The sequence below is a fragment of the Delphinapterus leucas genome, chromosome 10, assembly GCF_059928025.1.
Source record: "Delphinapterus leucas isolate spDelLeu-1000000601 "Yukka" chromosome 10, BTC_Dleu_Yukka2, whole genome shotgun sequence".
Lineage (NCBI taxonomy): Eukaryota > Metazoa > Chordata > Mammalia > Artiodactyla > Monodontidae > Delphinapterus > Delphinapterus leucas.
This window is the reverse complement of record NC_143138.1, coordinates 60,754,434-60,779,722: the sequence shown is the minus strand read 5'-3', so window position 1 is coordinate 60,779,722 and position 25,289 is coordinate 60,754,434. Positions and strand designations below refer to the sequence as shown.

The window sequence follows — 25,289 nt, the reverse complement described above, 5'->3', positions numbered from 1 at the left end:
TAGCTATCTTGGAGAAGCAGCAGGGATTTCCAGGAGTTGGGGTACCACCCACTTTTTGGCCTTTTACTGGCAGCCTCAGAACTGTCATGGTGCCTGTGAGTGTGTCGTTTAGCATATACTAATGTATTACAGTGAGCACAGAATGGGGCTCAAGGTCTACCCGAAGTCGAATCTTCTGCCGTCTTGGGCTTCCTAGGTTCTAACCAGTTTTTGTCAAATCCTGTTCTTAATGGTTGTGTCATTCTTTTAATGGTTGCGCCCTGCCCCCTTCCTTCCGGTCTCAGAAGCATGGCCACACCATGAAGTTATCTTTAGGTACCAAAGTGAGTGGTTGTCATAGCGATGTGTGCATTATTAAGAGAGTGTTGTTCATCCCGGCAGCTAATCTTATAATGAAGCTGGCTCATTATCAGGTTGAGACAACGTTGGCTTTTCTCTCCTTTTTACTGTGGGCCTGGGGTCCAATGGGATCCCCAGGTCCAGCTCCAAGCTGGATCACAGACTCCCAGCATGTGTCTTTTGTTTGGTTACCCCACCCTCCTTCCCTGGTCTTCTAGGGGAAAGATGCAGGAGGATGGGGCTGGGCAGGGCTCCTGGAGCCTTTGCCTAGGATTCATCCCATCACCAGTGCCTGCTTTAGTTTGTGAAGCACTTAAGAGCACCTGAGAACTCTGTTGGCCCAGGCAGCTGGAGCCTGTGTGAATTAAAATTCCAGATTGGCCTGCAAACAATCGGTTCCTCTGCTTTTCTTCTGCACCTGTTTCTCTTGCCTACAGTCCCAGGAAACCAACCTAAAGGACCAAATAGTGCTTTTTGCATCACCACCACCATTTAATGGGGACTTCTTTATTTCCCAGTGGTCACTGCAATTTTGTGAGTCTTCAAGATTCATTAGGCGTCCACCATTGCCTCAAGTTTGGGTGCCTGGTGACTCTTTCCCTTTATGACCAGATGTCAGTTAATTTTAAATCATTCTGGAGATTGCTTGCCATTGCTTTCTTTGTCTCTGCTTTTTTTTTTTTTTTTTTAAGATTGTTACAAAGGTTTGTTGGGCTCAAGTTTAGATTTCAAATTTAGATTCATGCTTGTGAATCTCAGCTTCCCCTTTCTTTTAAAATTATGCTGCTTCTAATTTTGCTTACCATTCAGGTTAGGGGAGCATCCTCTACAAAGGGAAAGGAGCAAGCAAACAAAGTAAGCTGCTGCCAAGTACGCTATCCAGTGACATTGTTGTCATGGATCTGAGAGGTACCTTACTTTCTTATTCAGTGTCGTGTCAGGGTGAGCAGAGATGCTGCCCTCCTCGGGACAGCCCTCGGTGATGCCCAGATGCCCTCAGCACTGTCTGTCTCCATTCCACCAGTTCCTCCAGAGCCTTCAGCAGCCTGCCCTGCAGCCCTACGATGGGCTAGCATTTTGTGGTAGGTTTTCTCAGAGCACAGTCCACTGATGTGAGAATCACTTGGGGACTGATTAGAGATGCAGATCCTGGAGTCCCCTGACCGATTGGAGCTGCCATTTTTAACAGGTTCCTCGAGTAATTATAATACACATAGATTATTTTTCATGAGCCTCTTTGTTTAATTTAATAGTGCTTTTCCTTTTTCTTCCCCCCTTTTAAAAGTCATATAGGGATATGGTGAAGCTGGTTCAATGAAAAGGAAAAATAATCCTTAGTCCCCAGACTCCCTCCTCAGGGACTCCTACATTTTTCAGTTTTTTTAATGTATCTTTCGAGAGATATTCTTTACATATATATTTATAAAAAACCCCTTTAAAATCCACAAATAGTGGTATCCTAAATACATTGTTCTGTCACTTGCTTTCTTTCCCATGCAATATATCTTGGCTGTGGTTTCAAATCAACATATTGAGATCTTCCTCATTTTTAAAAATGGCAGTACAGTACATTTTGTATGGGATATAGCATGTTTTGTGGGTTTTGGTGATATTTCTTCCCAGAACCAGAGTTAGGAATGGTTCTTAAAGAAAGAGAGCTTGAGGGACTTCCCTGGTAGTCCAGTGGGTATGACTCTGTGCCCCCAGTGCAGGAGGCCCGGGTTCGATCCCTGGTTGGGGAACTAGATCCCGCATGCATGTCACAACTAAGAAGTATGCATGCCACAACTAAAGATGCCCACATGCCACATCTAAGAAGTCCGCATGCGGCAACTGAAGATCCCACATGCCACAATGAAGATCCTGTGTGCTGCAACTGAGACCCGGCGCAGCCAAAAAAAAAAAAAAATAAATAGTAGGGAGAAAATAAAGGATATATATTCTAAAAGAAAAAAAAAGAAAAAGAGAGTTTGAGCTGGTATTTAAAAGCAGCAGCCAGAAACCACCCAACTGGGCAGCAAGGTCAGGGCACTTGTGGAAACAGTAGATGAATGTTTCCTTTTAACCAGGGGATTCTACTTTCTAAGACAGTCAAAGGCTTGGGCCTCACAGTGATTCTGTGAGTGTCAGAAGCCATCTCCATCAGGAACTGTGCCTCAGTTTCTCCTGAGGGCTGATGGAATGGTTGTCTGCTGGGTCTGGGCACAAGCCTGGGACAGCCATGCACTTGCTGGACCCGGAGGAGGGGAGGGACTGGTGGGTGTGGGGACCGGTGCCACACAAGCAGAAAGTACCGGTCCCAGCACTATGCCGCCCTGGGGGGAGGGGGACAGAAAAACAGGAGCGGAGGGAGGAGTGATGGTTCTGGGGCAACTGCCAGTTACAACAGTCATTTTACAGAAAAGCTGACAGGAAGGAAAACCAGCGTCTCCAGAATTGTAGTCAGGCCTGAACTCAGAGTGTGGGTAGAAGGACTGGACAGCCCCTTCTCGTGGTGCAGAAACCCTGACATCAGGAAATGATGACACCGGTCCAGAATGGTGGGGGACACAGGAAAGACCTGGAGGAAATGAAGGGTTCTCTTCCAATTACTTGGTGAAGAAATACTGGAATTCCATCCTAGGACTGCATCATACCATGGATTATTCTTAATTTGTCTCATAAAGGTGGAAGGATGGTATTAAAACAATAGAAACTCGTGTTTATATTTTCAGTTCCCTTATTTTTACCACAGTGATCCCCCTCCCCCCAAATCTTTCAAGGATCTAGGGGACGAACCTGAGATAATTGTTTCAGGAGACAAAAGTGGCAAGCAGAAAGCTTGCCTGCCAAGTTTCTTCCTGGCTTTGGGCTTCACAAACAGGGGCCCTCAGGGGATGGAGGGAACTCGGGCATAGATAAAATGCTCAGGGGACATAGTATGAGGGAGGGAAGAATGTTTGAGGGGAGAGGGCTTCTCCCAGGGTGGGGATAAAGGGAGCCAGAAGGAAAGTGATGAAAGCACAAACTCTGATGGTCCTAGAGAGAAGGTGGCCAGCTCTGCTTTCTCCATGGAGCATCAGGGAAGCAGCCAAAGCCAACACAGGCAGACGAGACCTGAGAGTGGGCTTCTGTGTTCTTCCCTTGGTAGAGCCCTGGGCGTCTGGGAACGGCTATATGGAATGTTTTGAGAGCCTGATCAAGGGATTCTGTCACCCCTACGTGTCCTGGCATAGAAATAGGAAAGAGAGCTGTGGGGCCTGAGGGACCAGAGGACAGGAACAAGGGACAACTCAGCAGCACTGTGCAGCCTGGTGACTGGGATGATGGGATGGGAATGCCTTAGCTGATACTTAAGGGAGCAGGTGACTGGCCCATTGGTTGTTCCATCCCATCCGTCCTGCTATGCCTTGACCCTGTAGAAATTCCCAGGAACTTGGACTTAAACCACGTTATGTAAGTTTCCCTGAGAGCAGAGCCTGAGACAAGGATTCATGTGCACGTAGTTTATTTGGGAGGAGATCCCAGGAAGCAGAAGTGAGGGTGTGGGAGGAGTGAGTCAGGAAAGGAGGAGAAGCCAATAAAGGGGGCAGTAATGAACAACTTAACCCCCGCAAGACCTGGGGCTCAGTTTCTCTGGAGACCCCGGGAAGATTGGGTCTCAAAATTGTCTTCTTTGATGACATGGAGGCTGGGGCGCCTCCCCACTCAGGCAGCAAAGCAGAGAGGCATGGTGGCTCGTGCTTGACGTAGGCGCTGGCAGTGTATGTGGACCTTTGCGGACCTGTTACCCGCAACTGGGCTAAAACCAGATGCCCGAGGGGACGTGGTATGGAGCTTCCCGAGGGCCTGCTGTGCAACCTGGGAAGGACAGGGGCAAGCAGTTGCCTGAGTTTAAGTTACCATGGCCCTGGTGGAATGAAATTGAAAGAGAAATTAAGTTGGGTAATAGAAAACCAAAGAAAATTATATCTGTTAGACATGTGTGTTTGTAGACTGAGATTTTATATGTGCTTTATATAAAATAATAAAGTTAATGTCAGTTTCGTATAATGGAAAGAAAATAAATTTTAGAGCGAGATTGGCATTGGATTCGAATTCAGGTCCTATCACTTAGTTGCTGGGTGACTGTGGGTTAATTGTGTTTTTTTCTTTTCTTTATTTATTTTTTTGGCCTAGAAGCATATTGGATCCTAGTTCCCCAACCACCCGACTGGGGACCAGGGGTCGAACCCATGCCCCCTGCAGTGCAGAGTCTTAACCGCTGGACTGCCAGGGAAGTCCCAGTTGTATTACCTTTCTAACCTTCATTCCTGCATGTGTCAAACCAGGAATGATGACACTTACCTTGAAGGTGGTTGGGGGATTAACAGTGATTCATGTGAAAGCTCCGATGATGGGTTTTCAATATGTATCACTTTACTAAAGCTCAGTTTTACATGAAAACAGTTTACAGTTCTATATTTTTACTAAAGCTCCGTTACCTGCTGTTGGTCCACTTATTCTCAACAGAATCTTCTTCTTGTTATTCAAAAAGTTCTTAGCAAAGCTATTCCTTCTGGGTACTGTTGTAAACAGATTTAAATGGGGTGAACCCTGATGTCACTGACCTCGTGGCCCTGGAGTCTGGCAGGATTGTACCTGGGACGCAGGCCACTTGGACAGTGGCCGTCTTGTCCTTCTTTCTGCCCAAATATGACACACATTACACGTGGGCTTGATTTCCCAGCTGACCTTTGGGAATTAAGCATTTGGCTTTGGTATTTGTTTTGGGGTTGGAAGCAGTGTAGCAGAGGAATTTCCTTCCTTTCTCCTTTCCAGCGTTTCTCCCTACAAGTCAGTAAAACCTGAATGTTCTGTAGCTCATTGCTACAAGTGGTGAGAAATGCATCTGTATTAGCAAAAGCCAAATCAACTGCAGCTGGATAGAGCTTCAGTCAAGGTGGTACAAAAGGCAGCGAGGTGGCTACACTGCCTGGTGTATAGCACTCATTAAAAACTGGCTGACTCAGTGGAAAGATTCTCGCAGACAAAATGTCTGCCATCCTCAGAAGGGCTTCTCTTGGAGTGTGTTGCAGCTTTCGTGCTGAAAGCAAGGTGTTCTAGGCATCCTGTCCCCCCCTCTCCCCCGTGGTGCCTAGCATGGTGGCCTTTGCTCCTATGGATGGCACTCACTTTGGGCCCGCCTAGATTGACATCACAGTATCTGGACACACTCAGAACTCTCAGGAGCCCCTCCTCACCCACAGTGGAAGCCTCAGGCTTGCCATGTAAAGTCCTGGAAGCTCAGTTCCAGAACCTGGCAAGGCATCACTTCCAAGTCCTCTTTTGAATTCACTTACTTTTGCCTGGTGTCCTCAGTTTCCATTCCAGCTGGAGTCAGCCTCCCTGCTCATTCCTCAGGTAGAATATAGATTTGTTTTTTCTGTTTTCTTTTCACCCCTGGGTGCTTTCTTTTAGCTGGACTACCCAGGCTTTTTGTTTTGAGGGAGTTTATTTCACTCCATGAATCACCATGTATATTAGTCAGTTGTTATTGCAATAATGCAGCATAACGAACAGCATACATTTATTATTTTTGCTTATTGGTCTGTGGGACATTGAAGGTGGTTCTGCTTCACACTGTGGTTCTCCATGGGGCTCCTTCATCTGGTGCCAGAGGCCCTTGGGAGCATCCCCTTCTCCTGGCAGGTGGCAGAGGCTCAAGAGGCCAAGTCTGATGAAGCAGGTGCATTTAAAACCTCTGCTCACCTCACCTCCACTGACATTCCACTGAGCAGAGCATGCTCCTATGGCCAAGACCCTTGTGAGTGGGATGGAGATGTACATCCCCCCTTGTCTAGTGGGGGGGGCACTGCAGAGTCACGTGGCAAAGGACGTGGATACATAATGCTATTGTGGGGGTACTGAAGAGTTGGAAAGAGTAATCCAGTTTGCCACATTTGTGTCAGGCCCCATGCTCTGGGCCACCCCTGGGCAGTCTGGTAGAGCCATACATCTCCCATCCAAGGAGATTCATTCCCCTTTGGTGGTGAGTTGTCTTTCTGTGAATTACCAAAAGATGCCCCTTGTGGGCAGATCAGTGAGCAAAGGTGCTTCTTCCTTTAGGATGATACACCCCTAGTCTGGGTGCTTGGCTTGGCAAGTGGAGGATGGGCTGGAATTCAGCCCCCACTTGCTCCCTGGGGAGGCACCTAGTGCCAGGTCAACCGACAGGTCTGTATGCTGTGACCCTGGGCACACCCTGGGGGTGGCTCACAGGGCCTGAGAAAGCACTTTTTAAAAATTTTTTAACATCTTTATTGGAGTATAATTGCTTTATGATGGTGTGTTAGTTTCTGCTGTATAACAAAGTGAATCAGCTATACATATACATATATCCCCATATCCCCTCCCTCTTGCGTCTTCCTCCCACCCTCCCTATCCCACCCCTCTGGGTGATCAGAAAGCACCGAACTGATCTCCCTGTGCTATGCGGCTGCTTCCCACCAGCTATCTGTTTTACATTTGGTAGTGTATATATGTCCGTGCCACTCTCTCACTTCGTCCCAGCCTACCCTTCCCCCTCCCCATGTCCTCAAGTCCATTCTCTATGTCTGTTTCTTTATTCCTGTCCTACCCCTAGGTTCTTCAGAACCATTTTTTTTTTTTTAGGTTCCATATATATGTGTTAGCATACGGTATTTGTTTTTCTCTTTCTGACTTACTTCACTCTGTATGACAGACTGTAGGTCCATCCACCTCACTACAAATAACTCAATTTTGTTTCTTTTACGGCTGAGTAATACTCCATTGTATATATGTGCCACATCTTCCTTATCCATTCATCTGTCGATGGACGCGTAGGTTGCTTCCATGTCCTGGCTGTTGTAAATAGAGCTCCAATGAACATTGTGGTACATGACTCTTTTTGAGTTATGGTTTCTGAGAAGGCACTTCTGTCACAACTGAGTCCAAGCTATGCTGTGTGGTCTGGGGGTAGTTTTCTATAGTTGTCAATCCAGGCCAAAAAGCTTGTTTTTTTTTTCTTTTTTTGACCCTACCTTCAGGAAAGAAGTGAAGCCTTTTCCGTCCCAGAAATAGCCTTGCCAGCCAACCACATAGTCTAAAGCCAATGTAAAAGGAACAAGATGGTTACAAAACATTCATAATTGTAGAGTAGCCCATCTGTCTTTGAAGAAAGGCCTTCTTCTTCTTTCCCTGGGAATGACCACATAACCCATAATTACCCTCACATTCCAAAGTCAGAGGAAGCGCCACACCTCTCTGGACAGTGGTAATAACCAATTCTGACAATACAGTCTCCTGAGCGCAATGGTCTACACTGACCAGTCCTGCAGTGCAAATGAAGTGGGTAGTGTCCCCCACCACTGTCCTCCAGGATTTGTGGTTGGCAGGTGTGTGAGCGTGCCACGCTCACCTTCATGCTTCCTAATTATCGGAAATACAATAAATTGATCAGGACTCCAGTTTGGAGGCAAGACCCTGTCTTTGGCAGATGGGATTATTGGCTCTGCGTCCTTTACCTTCCCTACATCCTCATCCTTGCCATGGCTCATTGTGGGTGGGGTGTAGTCTCCACCCCTTGACTTCGGGCTCTGCTGTGTGACTTCCAGTGGTGTATTGGCAGAAATGAGTGGGTACCAGTTCTAAGCCCAGGCCTTGAGAGGTCTCAGATGTGTCTGATTTTTCTCTTATGCTCAGAGAAGACCTTCTAGCTATCTGCATCCCTCTTAGTCTTGGTCCTGGAATGAACACATGTGGAGTAGATATGAGCCATACCTCAGAGAGGGCCAAGACAGGCTACGTCCAAAGTTTGAGGCAGCACCACTCAGCCAAGCCCAGCCTGGATCTGCCAACCTCCAGCTGACCTGGGGACCCACAGACTTGCGGATACATGAGTAAAAATGAGTGATTATTACTAAGACTTGAGGTGGTTTGCTATATAGCATTATTGCAGCAACAGTTAACAGATTCACTTGTTTTCTAATCAAGTGACACAGTATATTGACCTTGGACATCACACAGGGCTGGGACATGGGAAGCACCCTAGCAGAAAGGCTACTGTCTTTCTGACTTGAGGGCTGGGATCTGCCTGAAGGAGAACGTGTGTGACTCAATTAAGATGCAATTAAGATCCTCCTCCATGGCCTCCCTTTTATCTACTGTCCTCATTATCCTGCTTCCTTTTCTTCTCACCGTGGGAATGGTGCTGCTATTGCATGCTGATGAGTTTGTCTGTGGCCCAACTTCTGAGCTGGAGATGTCTGGGTAATTAATTTGGATTTAAGCTCCTCTAGCCAGCGCTTGATAGACCCACGACTGAGTGCATTGGAAGGCCTTGATTTCTCCTGGGCATGTTTTGGGTACTTAGAGGTCAAGAGTCATTTGATACCTGTCTACCTACAGTCAGTCTCAAAGTGAGTTCTGAAAAATGTATGAAAATGTACAGTTGTTTCAAGTGACTTAGTTTACTCCTGGGAACCTCCCCCACTCCCCTCACATGCTCTGAAGTGTTTTGCATTTCATCTTTCAAATTTGGTTACAGAGCAGTTCTCCCTCACGAATGTATGAAAGATTTGCTGCGCGTGAGGCTTGGTTGGAGCCCAAGCAAAATGTAGGCACCTTGACACAAGGCCCCTGTTGAAGGAAGGTGATGAGCAGGTAGACATAATGTTGTAACTCCGAAAGACAAGTGGGAGATGAGCTCAAGAAGTAATAGCCCAGTTTCACACATAATTTCTGGACACACAACGTGCTTTCCGACTTTTCTTATTTCTTTGCCTTCTCTCTACCCGCTTTGAATCTTCTCTAAGGCCTAGTCTTTCAGGATTTCATCAGGGTTAAATGAAACCACTCATGCTCTGAAATCCTGTAGTGCTTACTAAAATGGCTTTCAAAATGTTTGCTGTGTCCCACAGTAAAAATTAAATTTTGCATCAGTTCTTAACACACACGCATACACTTTTATATGAGTCTAGTTTAAAGTTTCTCTCTTTGTCTTAACCTGGGTTGCCCCAGAAGTAGGCCTCAAGGTAAGGATTCATGTGCAAGTGGTTTATTTGGGAGCTGATGCCAGGATAGACCAGTAGGGGAGTGGGCAGGTGACCAGGGAAAGGAAGGAAGACGTCCGAGAGTGTATTATCAACAGGTGCTTAATCTCACTGGGGTGCCCTGGCGACAGTTTTTGTGGGAGCCACACTTCAAGTTGGCCCCCAGTGATCCTCGCCTCCTGCGTTCATGTCCTTGTATAATTCCCTCCCACGCTGAACTATGCATGTGGCCTGTGTGTCCAGTAGAACACGGCAGGAAGAAATGATGCTGTCCACGGCAGGCAGCATCTGAGATAGCCCGTTATCTCTACCTCCTGGTGTTCATGCCCTGTGTAATCCCCTTTCCTAGAGTAGGGCCACTTATAACCAACGAGAAGTGACTCAGTCCTAACCAAGAGAAAATAACAAAGGTGATGCATCTCACTTCCAATATTAGGTCACAAAAAGACTGTGGCTTTTGCCTTGCTTGTGTTCTCTTGCTCTTTCCTTCACTGGCTCTGAGGACAAACCAGCCCCCGTGTTGTGAGCTACCTTAACAGAGAGGCCCCCGTACTGTCTCCAGCCAACAGCCCCTGAGGCCCTAAGGTCTGCCAACAGCCTCACAAGTGAGCCTGGAAGGGGAACCTTCCCCAGTTGAGCCTTGAGATGACTGCAGCCCTGGCTGTAGCCTTGAGGGAGACTCTGAGTCAGAGGCACCAAGAGGCCGCCCACTAAGCTGTGCCCAGATTCCTAACCCATAGAAACTGTGAGTTAATACATTTTTTTAAGCTGCTGAGTCTTGGGGTAATTTGTTATGCAGCCGTAGATAATTAACGCAGCATCTGACTTTAGAAGCGAGGTCATAAAAGGCTTTGCTGTTTATACTTTGGGCTCTCTTGGATTACAGCCCTGGGGGAAGCCAGTCACAGATTGTGAGGACGCTCAAGAAGCCACACAGGCAAGTGTGTGTGGTGATGAACTGAGGCCTCCTGCCGATAGCCCGATGAGCCAACTTAGAAGCAGATAGTTCAGCCCCAGCCAAGCCTTGGACTAACTGCAGCCCCAGCCGACATCTTGACTACAGTCTCATGGGTCACCTGGAGCCAGACCACCCAATCAAGCATCTTCTGAGTTCCTGATCAACAAACATCGTGAGGTACTAAATATTTATTGTTGTCTCAAGCTGCTGTGTTTTGGGAAGAAATTCTTATGCAGTAGCAGATAACTAATACAGTGTAGGACAAGTGACTCAGTTATTCTACCCAAATGAGAGATACCCATCTGCCAGTGGATGAGGGCTGCTTTGAGGGCGTGTTAATTCACCTGCATGGATTTGTGGGCAGACAGGGCTTTAGTGGCCAGAGAAAGCCTGCAGGCAAAGAGGTGCAGGACCTGGCAGTTGGAAGTCAGTCCTGTGTGTACTCAAAGGTAGAGGTGAGGAGATTTGAGTAGGGGGGTTCCCAGGGCCTGCTAACTCTCAAAGTCAATTTAAATCTCATCTCTATTACTTCCCTCCTCCCAGGCAAACTTGGAGCCCCTACTTCCTTTTCAGAGTCTGGTTCCTCCGGGATGTCCCTGGTAGAAGGAAGAGAAGTCAAGCATCTCTTTCCATAATTGACCCCTCTTGGGTGGTCCCTTTGATGGGTGCTGGTGTTTCTTTTGCCGATGACTGGTTGTCGATGCTCTCTGTGACACAAGTCCAAAGGCGAGGCTTGCTTGTGAGGTGCATGTTTAGGTCCTGAAGGGCCCTGTGGTCATTCCCTGATGGAGACTGACCTCTCCCACTCCCCACTTGGCTTTCACCTTGGAGTCTATTCCGCAGCCTTCTGCTGCCTGCCTTCCTGTGCCTGGTGGGCAGCCCTGTTGAGTGGAGTACAGGAAAGACAGGTCCAGTCCAGTCTGTGATGTCAGCTTGACCTTTGGGGGACTTGCAGCATCAGCCTCACTAATCGGGCTGTTCCAGGTGCTCCTTTTCTGCCATGTGCCTCCTCTCTAGGTGTGTCCCTGCTTAGGTGGGCACAGCACATCCCTGGGGAGGTGAGGGGCCAGACTCCCCATCTTGCAGGAATCCCAGATCCTTACGGCTGACTCTTAATGCCTTCTCACGTGGCTTTGAGGTGGGGTGGGGAGAGGAATCACACTCTCATATCCAGCATGGCCTTCCAGTTTGTGGCTGCGCCGTGGGTCCTAGCTTCTGTTTCTGGAGGAAGAGTCTTGCCCAACACCCAGTAATACACATAAAACCCCCTTCTCAGTGCTGAGCAGTGGGTACTCCACAGATATTCATTTTCCTCCTTCTCAGTGTCAAGGACGGAACATGCAGCAGTGTGGTTGGCCTGAGGACCTGGGTTTAATACAAAAACGGGGCTCACAGAGGGAGGGAAAGGAAAGAACGTGTGCGTTCCTGCTCCAAGTGCAGAGTCTCACGTGGAGTGGGTATTCATGGAGCTGATTCAGGAGCCTTTTCAACAGAAAGCAAAGCATATAGAGAAACAGAGGTCTGGTGTCAGTCTCTGGTGCTTATGGGGGACATGAGGTGGTGGCCTTGCCTGGTCTTCAGTGGCTGCCCCCATGAGCCAGGGGCTTCCCCTTCCTGGGCACCAGGCAGCTGCCACCCTGCTTGCCTCTTTTCTGTGAAATGTGGCCAGACACAAGGCCCTCGCCACGCACCCTCCCTTCTGGAGGCTGCCCGGGCCCCCTCCCCTTGTCTTTCTTCCTTCCTTTCTTCTTTCATCCGTATATTTCTGTATCTACTACAAAGGTCAGAAAAACAAATCAATGAAAAAAGGACCCAATAATCCTGAGACCTGGCTCGGGGATGGGAGGTGGGGAGGGAAGCCGTGCAATAAAATGAAAGAGAATTTAAAAATTCCCTGAACAAGGCACAGCATGGGGTCCCGATCAAAGGGCCAGGCAGCTTCAGCTTCATGTGTGCAGCAGCTGGATGCTCTGAGGCTGGGGGAGAGACGGCCCCCAGGCCTTGGCCCCCCTCCCCACCTCATGCCCCACACACACAAGCACACGCATGCACACATGCACACACGCACGTACACTTCTCGGGCCATCACCTGACTGCTAAGGGAGATCTGAGGATGGGTATCTGGAGTCTGGGAGGCAGATTGGAGAAGGCATTGGGAGCCCGCTTAAATCTGCACAGTGGTCCCATTTTCCAAGGCTGTCTCAAGATCCCATCCACACGAGAGGGGTCAAATGCCCTTTGAGGACCAGACAAGAGTATTAATAGTGACTGAGGAATGGGATGTTACAAGTCCCTCCTGGCTTTTTCTGAACTGACCTTGGAAAAAGGTGAGAAAATAAAAACCCGTCAGTCTGCAAAGAGCTGAATCACCTTTTTAAAGTCCCTTCCTGTGAATAGCAGCTCTTCCACGAGGTTCTTCCTGATACCTACCACTCCCCCAGCCCTAGCCCTGGGGCTTGATTGAGCATTTTCCCCTTGAAGCACCCACTGTACACCAGTGTACACCACTCTCTTCCACCAGAGAGTGGAGGCACCTGGGGTGCTTTATCATTCTTCATCATTAGTCTGTTCCATTCTGTTCTAAGGGGGCCAGCAGTAAAGCAGATCAGGGGCAGACTTGAGCCATCCCCCCTTATTGGCAAGTGACCTTGGACAAGTGATATAACCTCAGTTTCCTCATCTGTAAATTGGGGATAATAAATGTAGTTCTTCTTTCGAACAGTGGCTCTTTGAATATTTAAGGGCAGGTTTTCTCCTCTAGGCTCAACAGGCTCTGCTGTTTTCACAGTTCTTCAGCTATGTTATGTAACTTGCAAAAATCCAAAAATGTTTTGAGCAAGAACGGCATCGTCAGAATAAGAATAGAGGCTCTGCCCTTTGGGGAACCTCACTCAGGTGTATATGTTCTGGTATGTTTGCTATCAAGTGACTCATTGTTTGATATGATGTTTATTGTACATCAGCGTAGAAATATGAAGACTTCCCTGTGTACATGGGTAGAGAAGGCAACATGTGTGTGTGTCTGTATTTGAGTACCTGTGTGTGTGCATCTGTGTGTCTGTATGAGTGCATGTGATTATCTTCCTGCTTCTTTCCAAAGAGTTTTGAGGTGGTTGGGTGATGAAAACAGAATAGCAAATGAATCATTTAATAATAAAATGGAATAAAGATAATGGAAGGGATGCAGAAGTAGGTACTTCAAGATTTCTGAGTTGAACAGATTAAACGTGTGCAGGAAATTCGGCTGTTTCTTGAAAGTTAAGGCTCTACAACAGAGCCTTATGGTTACCTTGTTTGTTTGTTTGTTTTTGGCAAAAATGGTTTTATTTCCTGACTCCTACTTTCTGCTTGCAGTAGGTCAGAGAGATGGTAGCTGGATCCAGGGAGATGAGAAATTTAAGTAGGCTTAGGAGTTGGCAGCCAACAGCACATTGGTTTTTTTTCTTTTTTCACCTACTTTTCTTTGTCTTTCTCTTATTTATGTAACAAAAAACCAAAAACAGAAACAAAAATCCTATGTTTGTAAGCCACTTTCCACATTATTCCACTAACAATTCTGTGTATGGCATAAACATTATTCTTCCCATAAACTGAAGCCCCAGAGACTTATGCCCATTTTATGGACATACTACAATTTATTTATCCATTCTCTTATTGATGGACATTTCAGCTGTTTCCACTTGGGACTTTTATAAATAGAGCTACTATGGACATTCTTGTACAGGTCTTATTGTGAATTTATGTTTTCATTTCTCTTGAGTAAATATGTAGGGGTGGAATCGCCAGGTCATGGAAGAGGTGAATGTTTCAATTTCAGTAGAAAGCTAAACAGTCTTCCACAGTGATTTTACCAGTTTACACTCCTACAAGAGGTGTCCAAGAGTTCCATCTTCCACATATCCTCACCAACCCCTGGTGTTGTCAGCCTTTGCTTGTAGCTATTCCGGTGAGTGTGTAGAGGTCTTGCACTGTGGTTTTGATTTTCCTTTCTTCGATGATTAGTGACTTTGAACACCTTTCCATAGGTGATCTGGCCATTGGAATATCTTCCTCAGTGCCCAAAGGAATGAGATACTGCTATTCACAGTAACAGACTAACTTCAAACACATTATGTTGAGTTAAAGAAGCCAGACAAAAAGGAGAACATACTGTATGATTTTGCATCCTGTAACTTTGCTGAATTCAGTTATTAGTTCTAAGTTTTTTGGTCTTGTTGTTAAGGTTTTCTCTACGTAGCATCATATTATCTGCAAACAGTGACAGTTTTACTTCTTCTTTTCCAGTTTGGATGCCTTTTATTTCCTTTTCTTGCCTAATTGCTGTGGTTAGGACTTCCAGTACTATGTTGAATAAGAGTGGTGGGAGTGGGCATCCTTGTCTTGTTCCTGAAGTTAGAGGAAAAGCTTTCAGCTTTTCAATATTCAGTATGATGTTAGTTTTTGGTTTGTCATATATGGGCTTTATTATGTTGATGTATGTTTCCTCTATACCACTCTATTGAGAGTTTTTAATCATAAATGAACGTTGAATTTTGTCAGGTGCCTTTTCTGCATCTGTTGAGATGATCATATGATTTTTATCTTTCCTTTTGTTAATGTGGTGTATCACACTGATTGATTTGCAGAATATGAACCATCCTTGCATCTCTGGAATAAATCCCCTTGATCATGGTGTATGATAAGAGGGGATAATTTTTATAATTTTGTAGGAAGTTATCCTTTAAGCCTACAGAAGCATTGTGGTGAACATTGGGTCATGAAAAGCTGTTCATGAGCAAAGCCTGCTTTGGTACTTGTTGAAATAGCAGTTTATGTTCATTTTGGTGGAGAGACATCTCTTCCTAAAGATAGAAGCCCAACTTGGGAACATTTTTTGCTTGTTCATTCATTCCTGTTCCCCTTCTTCCTTCCTTCCATCCATCCTCCATCCATCCAATATTTTCTGTGTACTTAGGCTGATGAATACTGTGTTCTGGGTACTGTGCTAGCTTCTGGAGATGAATTGGTATTTTTTTTCCTTTTAATCTGGGGATGCAATGGTGTTTTATTTGTATGCTCCCATCTCTGATTTCCCAGGACTTTGAAACATTTCTGGCCAGGGTGTGAGAAATATCTTTGCTTTCCTAGCTGGAGAGCATAGCTCTGCCTTTGGATATACACATGAGCTGAGGAAAGTTCCATAAGGCAGTGTTTTCTCAGCTTTACACTATAAGCTCCTCTCTGTCTGTGGTTAAGGAGTTTTGCCTGCCTGGGCTCATTTGTGCTGCCGCTTTGTCTGGTCTTTGGCACCAGAGGACTCCTGGAGGACCTGATGTAAAACATAGCCTTCCTCCCACCCCCACTAATTTAGACTTAATTAGAGAATAATCTTGCATTCTGAAATAGAAAAAAAAAAGAAGGTGGGGTACCGTAATAATCATAGTAATAATCTCTTACATTTGTATAGCTCTGTACCTATTCCAAGCATTTTCACATTAATTTTCCCTATCACCCACCAGTAGAAAGGTAAGTGATAGATATTATCATTATCATTTTTTATTGTGATAAAAGCCATATAACATGAGATATACCCTCTTCACAGAGTTTTAAGTGTGTAGTATAATATTGCTAACTATAGGTCCAGTGTTGTACAGAAAATCTCTAGAACTTTTTCACTCTATACCCATTGAACAGCAGTCCACTGTGTCCCTCTCCCCACAGCCTTGTCAGCCACCATTCTACTTTGTGTTTCTATAAGTCTGACTACTTTAGATACCTCATATAATTGGATTCATGCAGTATTTGTCCTTCTGTGACTGGATTATTTTTATTTGGCATAATGTCCTCAGGGTGCATTCATGTTGTATCATATGACAAGATTTTCGTCCTTTTCTTATGGTTGAATAAAGTTCCATTGTATGTATATACCACATTTTCTTTATCCATTCATCCACTGATGGACATTTAGGTTGTTTCCACCTTTTGGCAGTTGTGAATAGGGCTACAATGAACATAGGAGTGCAAATATCTTTTTGAGATCCTGATTTCAATTCTCTTGGATAAATACACAGAAGTGGGATTGCTGGATCATATATGGTAGTTCTATTTCTAATTGTTTTGAGGAACTTCTGTAATAGGGGTGGGGTGGGTGCAGGGTCGTTAACACCTGGCCATTAACACACGGCCCTTAGCAGTTCTGCTCCACCAGTGGTCAGCGTTGCTGTGGCCCATTTGTCTGGACTGAGGAGCCTGAGAGCCGGCTGGGTCCTGGGCACCCGGATCCTTCAGTGGTGACGGCTGGGCAGGGTCTGGAGACCTGGCCCTGAGGGCGCTGCCAGCTGAGATCTGCTTCCTCAGCTGGGCCTGGGCACTGGCGGGAGGACCCAGATTGGATGTTGGATGAGTGCTCCCGGGCAGGGTGACTGGCCTGTGTAGAGACCCTCTCCTTTTAGCCAGGGCCTGGACCTTGGAGGGTGAAAGTTGAGCCTTGGGACCTTGAACAAGTAAAATGAGAGGTAATGATGTCACTTTGCTTATGCATTTGTTAAGTGTTAAAAGCTGAAAGGAGGCATGGAGAAAGAACTCAATGCCTCCCCTTCCATTTCTTGTATAATTCTCAAGGCCATGACTTTTAAGAGTATTACACCTTTATATAAAAAGTTGCGGGGCTTCCCTGGTGGCACAGTGGTTAAGAATCCGCCTGCCAGTGCAGGGGGCAGGGGACACGGGTTTGAGCCCTGGTCTGGGAAGATCCCACATGCACGGAGCAACTAAGCCTGTGTGCCACAACTACTGAGCCTGCGAGCCGCAGCTACTGAGCCCACGTGCCACAACTACTGAAGCCCATGCGCCTAGAGCCCGTGCTCTGCAACAAGAGAAGCCACCACAATGAGAAGCCCACGCACCACAACAAAGAGTAGCCCCCACTCGCCTCAACTACAGAAAGACCGCATGCAGCAATGAAGACCCAATGCAACCATAAATGAATGAATGAATGAATGGATGAATGAATGAATGAATAAATAAATGTTGCAGAACAGGGAATAACCTTTGTTTTGATGGAGGTTTATAGGAACATTGTGACCTGACTGTGACCTGACCTACGCGGACAGCTGCAAGAACAAAGGGTCCCACACTAAGAAGTTTCCAACAACTAACCATGCCCCTCCCTCACTTTTTCTATAAAAGGGCTTTGCTGAAAGGCTTCAGGGAGTTCGGGGTTCTTAATGCGTGAGCCACCCATCTCCTTGCATGCAGTAAACCTTTCTCTGCTCTAGACTCTGACTTTTCAGTATTGTTTGGTCTCACTGTGTGTTGGGCACACGGACTTGCATTTGGTAACACTCCCATACTGTTTTCTGTAGTGGTTGCACCATTTAGGAGGTAGATATTATTAATGCACACAGGAAATCCCATTGCAGTTACCAGCTAGACACACTACCCCACTAACTTCTGACATTTATGGAGCCTCAACAGATAGAATTAGCCAGGCAGTCCCAGAATTCTCTTGGGATGGGGACATTCCCATTAACTCTTAGCATCCTTGTTCACCAGCACTTCCAAAGAGCTGGCCTGGGAGCTGGAAATTTAGGGAGATAGTAGGTCGTTGGTGGCCCTTTCACCAACAGGAGGGAGTGAAGGAGTAAAAGACCCAAAGAGATAAAGTGACTCAATTAATGCTTCTGGCTGGGTCCAGAATAGATGGCAGAGCCAAGAATAGAATTCTAGATGATCAGATGGTACACATTTGTCTAATAGCAACTGACCTCATGTTGCAATGTGAGATTCTTATTTCAAAATAAAGATTTCAGTCATTTCCTGTTAATCTTTTTATTATTTATCATGTAGCAATGGAGTTTGCAGAAATGAGATGATGGCATATAAGGACCAGGCTTGAAGAGAAATGGAGAAATGATTCCTGGCTTGGTATATGATTTTAATACCAGGTTGGCCTGGAGCAGGTGTTATCAAAGGAGAGCCATGGCTGTAGGTGGAAAGTGGGAGTGTGGGGGGCTACTGAGGATCTCCTGCTACTCAGACTGAGAGAGCACTTGGAGACCTGAGTGGGCTAGAGCTGTCTGAGACAGCATAAAACTGGGTGGTGGTTGGATTTAAAAAGCAGGTTGATGTTCACTATAGCAGGAAAGGACCCTTGAATGGGGCAGTGCGGAAGACTGGAAACGTGGCTTGGAATAAAGGCTTGACTTGGAAGGTGAATTGACAAGCATCTGTCTAGAATGAAGGCAGATGTAGAGAAGACATTTGAAAGACTCTCAAGTCTTATGGCAGAGAGAATGAGACTCTATATTGAAGGCTCTAACACAATGCTTTGTGTGTAGTAGGCCTTCAACATATCTTGGCTCCTCAAAAGATGTTGGGTAGTAAAAATCGAATGAATCCAAATAAACACAGGGCTATTCTAGGTGAACATTTGTATAATGAGTAGAGGGATCTTTGCAATAAGGTGGTTAATGGCTTCTTCATTATAAAAAAAATTCTGGACACCCTGGTAGAAGTAGGGGTGCGGAGACCCAGAGTTCCTCTGCATGGCTATTTGTTATTTGATTTTCCCCTCAGTGAACTCATGAATCACCTTCTTGGAACTCCCTTGGTTTCATGTCACACAGGTTTAGAAGACACTAGATTAAATGATCTCTAAAGCCAATTCTAACTCTGAGTCAATGATTTGTATTATTAGCAGAATTCTTCATAAATTATCCTGTGTTTTATCTCTCCTTGGTTTGCTTTAGCACCTATGGTTTAGAGGTATAGATACCTGTATAGGTTTGGATGTCAGGGATTGTGTAATGGCCGTTCCATGGCCTTTTCTTGCAGAAGACTGTCCTTGGTCAGCAACTTCAGCAAGAATTATTCCCAGCAAGGCCTTGGTATGGATGTGAACGAATTGCTTTTTTCTCAGAGGTCTTTGAGGAGAACTATGGTATATGGCAAACATGGCCATGGTTACTCCCCTCCCCATATTTACAGTGTGACTTGGCAATTCCTTTCATCAGGATGTGGAGTTTATTTCCTTATGCTCTGAGTCTGAGATGGCTCTGTAATTTAATTTGACCAATGGAATGCGGTGGCAGTGACATGGTGCCTGTTTTGAGTATGATCAGCCATCATGTGACAACTCAGGTTAGAGAATGGAGATCATGTTGAATAGAGACAAGCCAGCTTAGCTGATGCCGTCCTTGGTCAGTTAGTTCCCAGCTGACCTGGCACCTGTCTGCAGAGGCATGAGTGAGTTGAGACTAGAAGAACCATCCATCTGAGCCCAGTTCAAATGGTCAAAACAAAGCATCATGAGCTAAATAAATTGTTGTCATTTTAAGTCACTACATTTTAGATGATTCGTTAACATAGCAAAAGTTAACAGGTAAAGCCCATAGAATGTACAAAGCCAAGAGTAAACCCTAATGTAAAATATGCACTTCGGGTGATTATGATTTGTGTTGTAGGTTCATCAGTTGTAACAAACTCATCACTTTGGTTTATGCATGTGTGGGGGCAGGGAGTATATGGGAAATTGCTGTACCTTCCTCTCAGTTTTGCTGTAAATCTATAACCGCTCTAAAAGAAAAAGTCTTTTTTTTTTTTTTTAAGTTAACAGATATAAAGAGTTGATCAAGAAAGTGACCAACAGCATCTCCAGAATCTTAGTGCAGTTGCCTTGGAGGCTCAGTATGACCCTTTATGGCAGAGAATGCTTTGTGCTCTGTAAACCATTTCATTTTCTTCCTGGTCATATAGGAATACTAAATCTCCAAGCCTACTTCCAAATGTCATGTGAGCAGAAGTAATGAGTGTCATTTCTGAGCTGGAGTGATTGAGTGTTCAGTATACATTACTCAGACTCTTTCTTTACTTCATTTGCCAGCTGGATGAAACCAGAGTGACATCAGAGACCATGATGGTAGAGCTTCGAGATGGAATCAGGCTGCTTTGAACAGGGTACCTCATCTGTATCCATCATTGAGGTAAGTTATTTATGGTATTTGAAGCTACTGAGATTTGGAATTGTTTGTTACAGCAGCTGGCATTGATTACCCTGACTAATACCTAGTTAGAGACAAGGCACAATTAATGCCTTAGGGCTCTGAGGGAGTTTATTTCCAAGAGATTCAATTTATTTATTATTTATTGTAAATAAATTTAAAAATTAGATAATTCACATGCTTCAAAATTAAAAAGATATAATAAGATTTGGAATGAAAAAAAATCTCCTCATCTATCCTCTAGCCATTGAATCTTTTCTTTCAAGGCAATGTTAGATATTTCCTTTGTTTCCTTCAGAGATATTTTGTGCATGTGCAAGTAAGTGAATATATATATTCCAAATGTATAATATATATACATATATATATATGTATTTTGCAAATGGTAGCATATTTTGCATACTGTTGTTTCCTTACTTAAACAAAAATTAACACTAATGGAGAACCTTCCTTATAGTACATAAACAGCTTCTTTTTTCCCCAACTGTGTACTATTACGTTGATAGACATATTATAATTAACTTAACCACCTCCAAGTTGGTTACCATTTAGCTTGTTTGCAAGCTAAATGCTGCAATGACCCCCATCCTTATATATATGCCATTGCTCACAAAAATGTGAGTTTACGTTAAAGAAAAATGACCAGAATTGGAATCATTTGTATTATTGAAGGAGGTTTCCAAATTTCCTTTATAGAAATTTTACAATTTATGCTTCTATCAGCAGTATATGAAAGTGCCTATTTTTCTACACCCTCTCCAACACAATATGATAATCAGTGTTTTGATCTTTCATGAGCCGATGACTCCTCTATTAGGAGCACACTGTGAATCTTTCCATATGTTTGAGTTGTTGGTTTGCTTTTGGTGAACTGTCTTTGTCATTTGCCCATTTTTATGTGCTATTGGGTTGTTGGTCTTTTTCCGTTGCTTTGAGTTGTTGAAATAGATGAGGTTCATGTTGAGAGGTAGAGGGAATCTGCTCTCAACTGAGCACGTAACTCAGAGAGCTCAGCCAGGAAAGTAACCATTGCCAATACATCTGGTCATGAGGAGAACAAAGGAAACTCTATCTTTGTTCAAGGTCACATCCATAGGACCTACCATGAGTCCTGGCACACAAGAAGTGCTTAATAAATATTTACTGAATTTCTTACTAGCAAATGAATGATTGCCAAATGCTGGAGCTTGGAGCTTTGGGTTTTCTTTTCTTTTCTTTTTCTTTTTTTTTTTGCGATGCTGAATTCCTTCCAGGACTTGGTTTCTGCCTCTGCAAATGGTTCCACAGCAGGGTCTTGGGTGTTGGTAGTGTAGGCATTAAGTATTCTTGTGCTACATCAGCTGGAGGAGAATGCCAAAGGATGCTTAAGGAAGGCCAGGGCTCTGGGATTCCATGTAGAGCTAAATGGTGACATGTATAGTGTCTGAGATGTCTCTCAATTCCCACTTGGTCCTTCATGTTACTGTAGCAGAATGGAGTGAAACGGGAGGTACGGGCAAACTTTATCCCCTGAGCCTGTTCTCCTGTGAACTCCAGCGCCTTTTTTCTCTTCCCCAACATCAAAACCACTTCTAGGAAAGGTTTCGCTATCGGTAGCCTTGGTTTGGGTTTCTCCAGCAGCTGACTCTGAGACAAGGATTCCTGTATAAGCTATTCATTTGGAAAGTGAAATGGGCAGAAGGGAAAGTGAGTCAAAGAAGGGGAGGAAGCCAATGTAGAATGCATGGCACTCTAGCTACTGCTTTGGGCAACTGGCTCTTAACCCCATGGGAGAGGCTTGGGAAGCCACAGTAGACCCATGTCTCAGAGCTATCCCACCCAAGGGGTGAGAAAGCAGAGGTGTTTGTACCCTAACTCCAACCAGTCATCGCTTTTGACCTGCTGTGGAGTTTACAAAGTAGCGGCAAAACAGGGGCAAGGGAAGGCCCTCTGGCAAAGAGATGCCAGTGTTGGCAGCAGAGAGACAGGCCAGTGGGTGCTCCAGGTGGTTGGGGTGAGGGGTGTGGGCAGGGCACTGAAATCTTCTGCTCCAGCCATTTCTCCTGTAGCTTTGTGTCCAATCTGACCCACCCCATTCCTCCAACCCGTTTTCCTCCCAACAGCCAGAGTGACCTTTCTAAAATGAAAATCTGATCCATTCACTTGCCTATACTTAAGATGAAGCACCAACCCTTTAGCAAGGCTCACAAGGTCCTGGGTGATCCAGCTCTCTAGGCTGGTGGCTCACAGCTGCCCCCTAGCCCTGCAGGTTTCAAACCGGATGCATCTGTGGCCCCCATTCATCCCTTGCCCACCCGCCCGGCGGTGCTCCCTGCTGCACTGGCCTGTCTGGCACTCACCTCATCAACTTGTGATTGTCTGCCCACCTTGACTGGTCTCTGGGCTGCTCCAGCTGCTGTGAGCACCTCCAGGGCCAGGTAGGCCCATGTGGCTTCTGTATGCACAGCCCCAGGTGCCTGGTGTGCTACAGGCCCTCAAGTGCTACTGTAGAATGGATACGCGAATTTAATTGATGGAAAGAAAAACATCAGAGCAGGTAAGAGAAGATTTTGAGGGAAAGGGAACAAATAGGTATTTGCTAAGCACCTACTGTTACCAAACCAAAGTTGGGTTCTCTTGCCTGCATGCAGTAAAGCCAATCTACTGACAGCGGGCGGTGGTGAAGGAAAGTGCAGTGTTTACTGCAGGGCACCGAGCAAGGAGTCCAGGTAGCTAGTGTCCCAAAGACCCAAACTCCCTGAAGGCTTTCTGGGAAAGACAGGGTGAGGGAGGGAGGTTGCAGTGTGTGTGATCAGATCGTGGATGTTCTCCTGATTGGTTAGTGGTGAGGTAATCAGGAGTCAACATCACCAACCTCTGGTTCCAACCGGTCTGGGGTCTATGTGCTTGTGGTCAGCATACAGTTCACTTCTTCCACCTGATGGGGTTTCAGTATCTGCAAAACAGCTCAAAGGTTATGGCTCAGAATATTACCTATAGTCCTTGAGGAGGAACTAAAGGTCCTTGACTTTGTTTAATGCCTAAACTATTATTATTTTGTCTTGCTTGACTGTTTTCCTTTCTTTGTGCATGTTCTCACTTCTGATTACATTTACTCTTTGGAACCCAGGGAAGGCCTAGGAGGCTAAAGTTTTTCTACAGACAAGAGGTGGAGGACATAGGGAGGGGGTCTATACCTGGAAGGTCCCAAAGGGAACAAATAGGTATCTGCTAAGCACCTACAAGGAACAGGGAGCTTTGCTATCATTACTTTGTTTAATCCTCATGACGATCCTCTTAGTATTCCCGCTAGAAAAACAAGAAAACTTAGGCAAAGAGGAGTTAAATGACTCTTCCGGAGTCATACAGTTGGTGAGTCCTGCAACCAGCTGCAAATGTTAATGTCATTGATGGGAAAGCCCATGCACTTTTTTGAGACACCAGTTTGCTTGTAATGATGCACTCTCTTTGTACGCTGGAAGGTCAGTCCTATAGATGGGAATCTTTACTCCTCTCGGTCAGGATGCCTATCCCCTCTCTGGGGCACTAAGGCCACACTGGGATAAGGGCAGCGGAGGCACAAGGAAACCTCGCCCTGCCCCTCCTCCTCACCTCGCCGTCTTCCCTGGAGTTGCTGGCAATGCTTGGAGCCTCTCATAGTTCTGAACATCAGCATTTCTGTTATCACACGTTATCAGCGGCAGGTGTCCCTGGGACAGAGTGCTTATTGGAATCTTCCAGAAACCACTTATCAAGTATCCCACACCAGAGAGGTCCCGGGCCTCCGGAAACAAGCCCCTTCCCATCAGCCTGAGATGGAATTAACCTCCCATAGGACCCTGTGCAGCCTTGATGAACCAATCACAATTGGTTCCACTTTGAGTTTCCATGGACTTTATTTTGTTTTTCCTCCAGCTCTTGCGGCTGTTGCATTAGGCACCAGCTCCGCAAGTTGCTTAGAAACTGCTTTGTGTCAGCGGGCTCGTCCAGGTTCCCATGTGCAGGCAGAGTGATGAGCACCACTGTTTTTTTTTTTTTAAATACAGACATATAATTAAGAAAAATGTTCTGATGTCTGCGAAGTCTGGCTGGCAATGAACAGCCAGTGAGAAAGGCCTCAAGGTGGAACAGCTGGGGATTTCAATGAGAAAATGAAAAAATACCTCCATTCAGTCCTCTCTCTGTAAACTTAGTGTCAGTGCCAATTTTAGGTGACTCACTTATTTTTTTTTTTTTTCCCCTCAACTCTTTTCTTCTCTGGCTCTGCCCAGTCCTTCAGAACTAAAGATGTTACTTAAGGGGTAGATACTTCAACTCCATGTGTTACTATTCTGAACACGCAAAAGAAGAGAAAAGAATATGCAGATGGCAGTGGACATCTGTTACGCTTGTCAGCCAGCCTCCCTGTACCCTTCTTCTGCTAACAGCACTTTGATTTTGCTTTGGGATGCCACTGCTCCCCTACTCAGGGCCACAAGGTTTGTGAGGGTGACTCCACCCAGCTGCAGGGAGCAGACACAAGACTCAGGCCAGGCCTGGGGGGCTGGTTCAGGGCTGGCACATGACCCTGGAAGCATCCATCCTGGGACTTGGTTGAAACTCTGGGCAAGGTGGTATTTTCTTTCTGCTGGAGTCACAAGCCTGGGAGGGTAGATACCTGTTCTGCTGGTGGTCTTCGTTGTTACCACATGGGGAAGACGTCTTCACTGAGAGTGCGGCCAAAATAGAGGATGAAGTTAAGAGATGGAGACCACATTGTTGGAGCCATTGGATCCGGCCTTTTCAGTGAAGTGAGTCCACAGATTTCTTCTCTCCTCCTTTGTTTTTGCTTTAGCCAGTTTGAATTGGGCTTTTATCATTGGCAGCTGAAATAATCCTGGAAAGTAATTGTGCCAGTCCCTTACTCCTTCCACCAAAGATCTGCTTCCCGCCTTCCAAATAGAAGCAGGACAGAGGACTTTGCCTTGTGGGGGTCCCATTAAGGTCTTGATACCTACTGGT

General features: G+C 45.6%; 1 long non-coding RNA gene across 1 annotated transcript in view; it reads left to right on the top strand.

Moving 5' to 3' along the window:
• LOC149748255 (uncharacterized) overlaps positions 1–25,289 on the top strand; it is a 129,061-nt gene that overhangs the window by 37,607 nt on the left and 66,165 nt on the right. The window contains exons 3-4 of the long non-coding RNA XR_016394711.1: positions 10,258–10,506; positions 20,192–25,289. The exon at positions 20,192–25,289 is cut by the window's right edge and continues 66,165 nt beyond it. This is a non-coding gene — a long non-coding RNA (uncharacterized LOC149748255). The remainder of the gene's footprint in view (positions 1–10,257; positions 10,507–20,191) is intronic.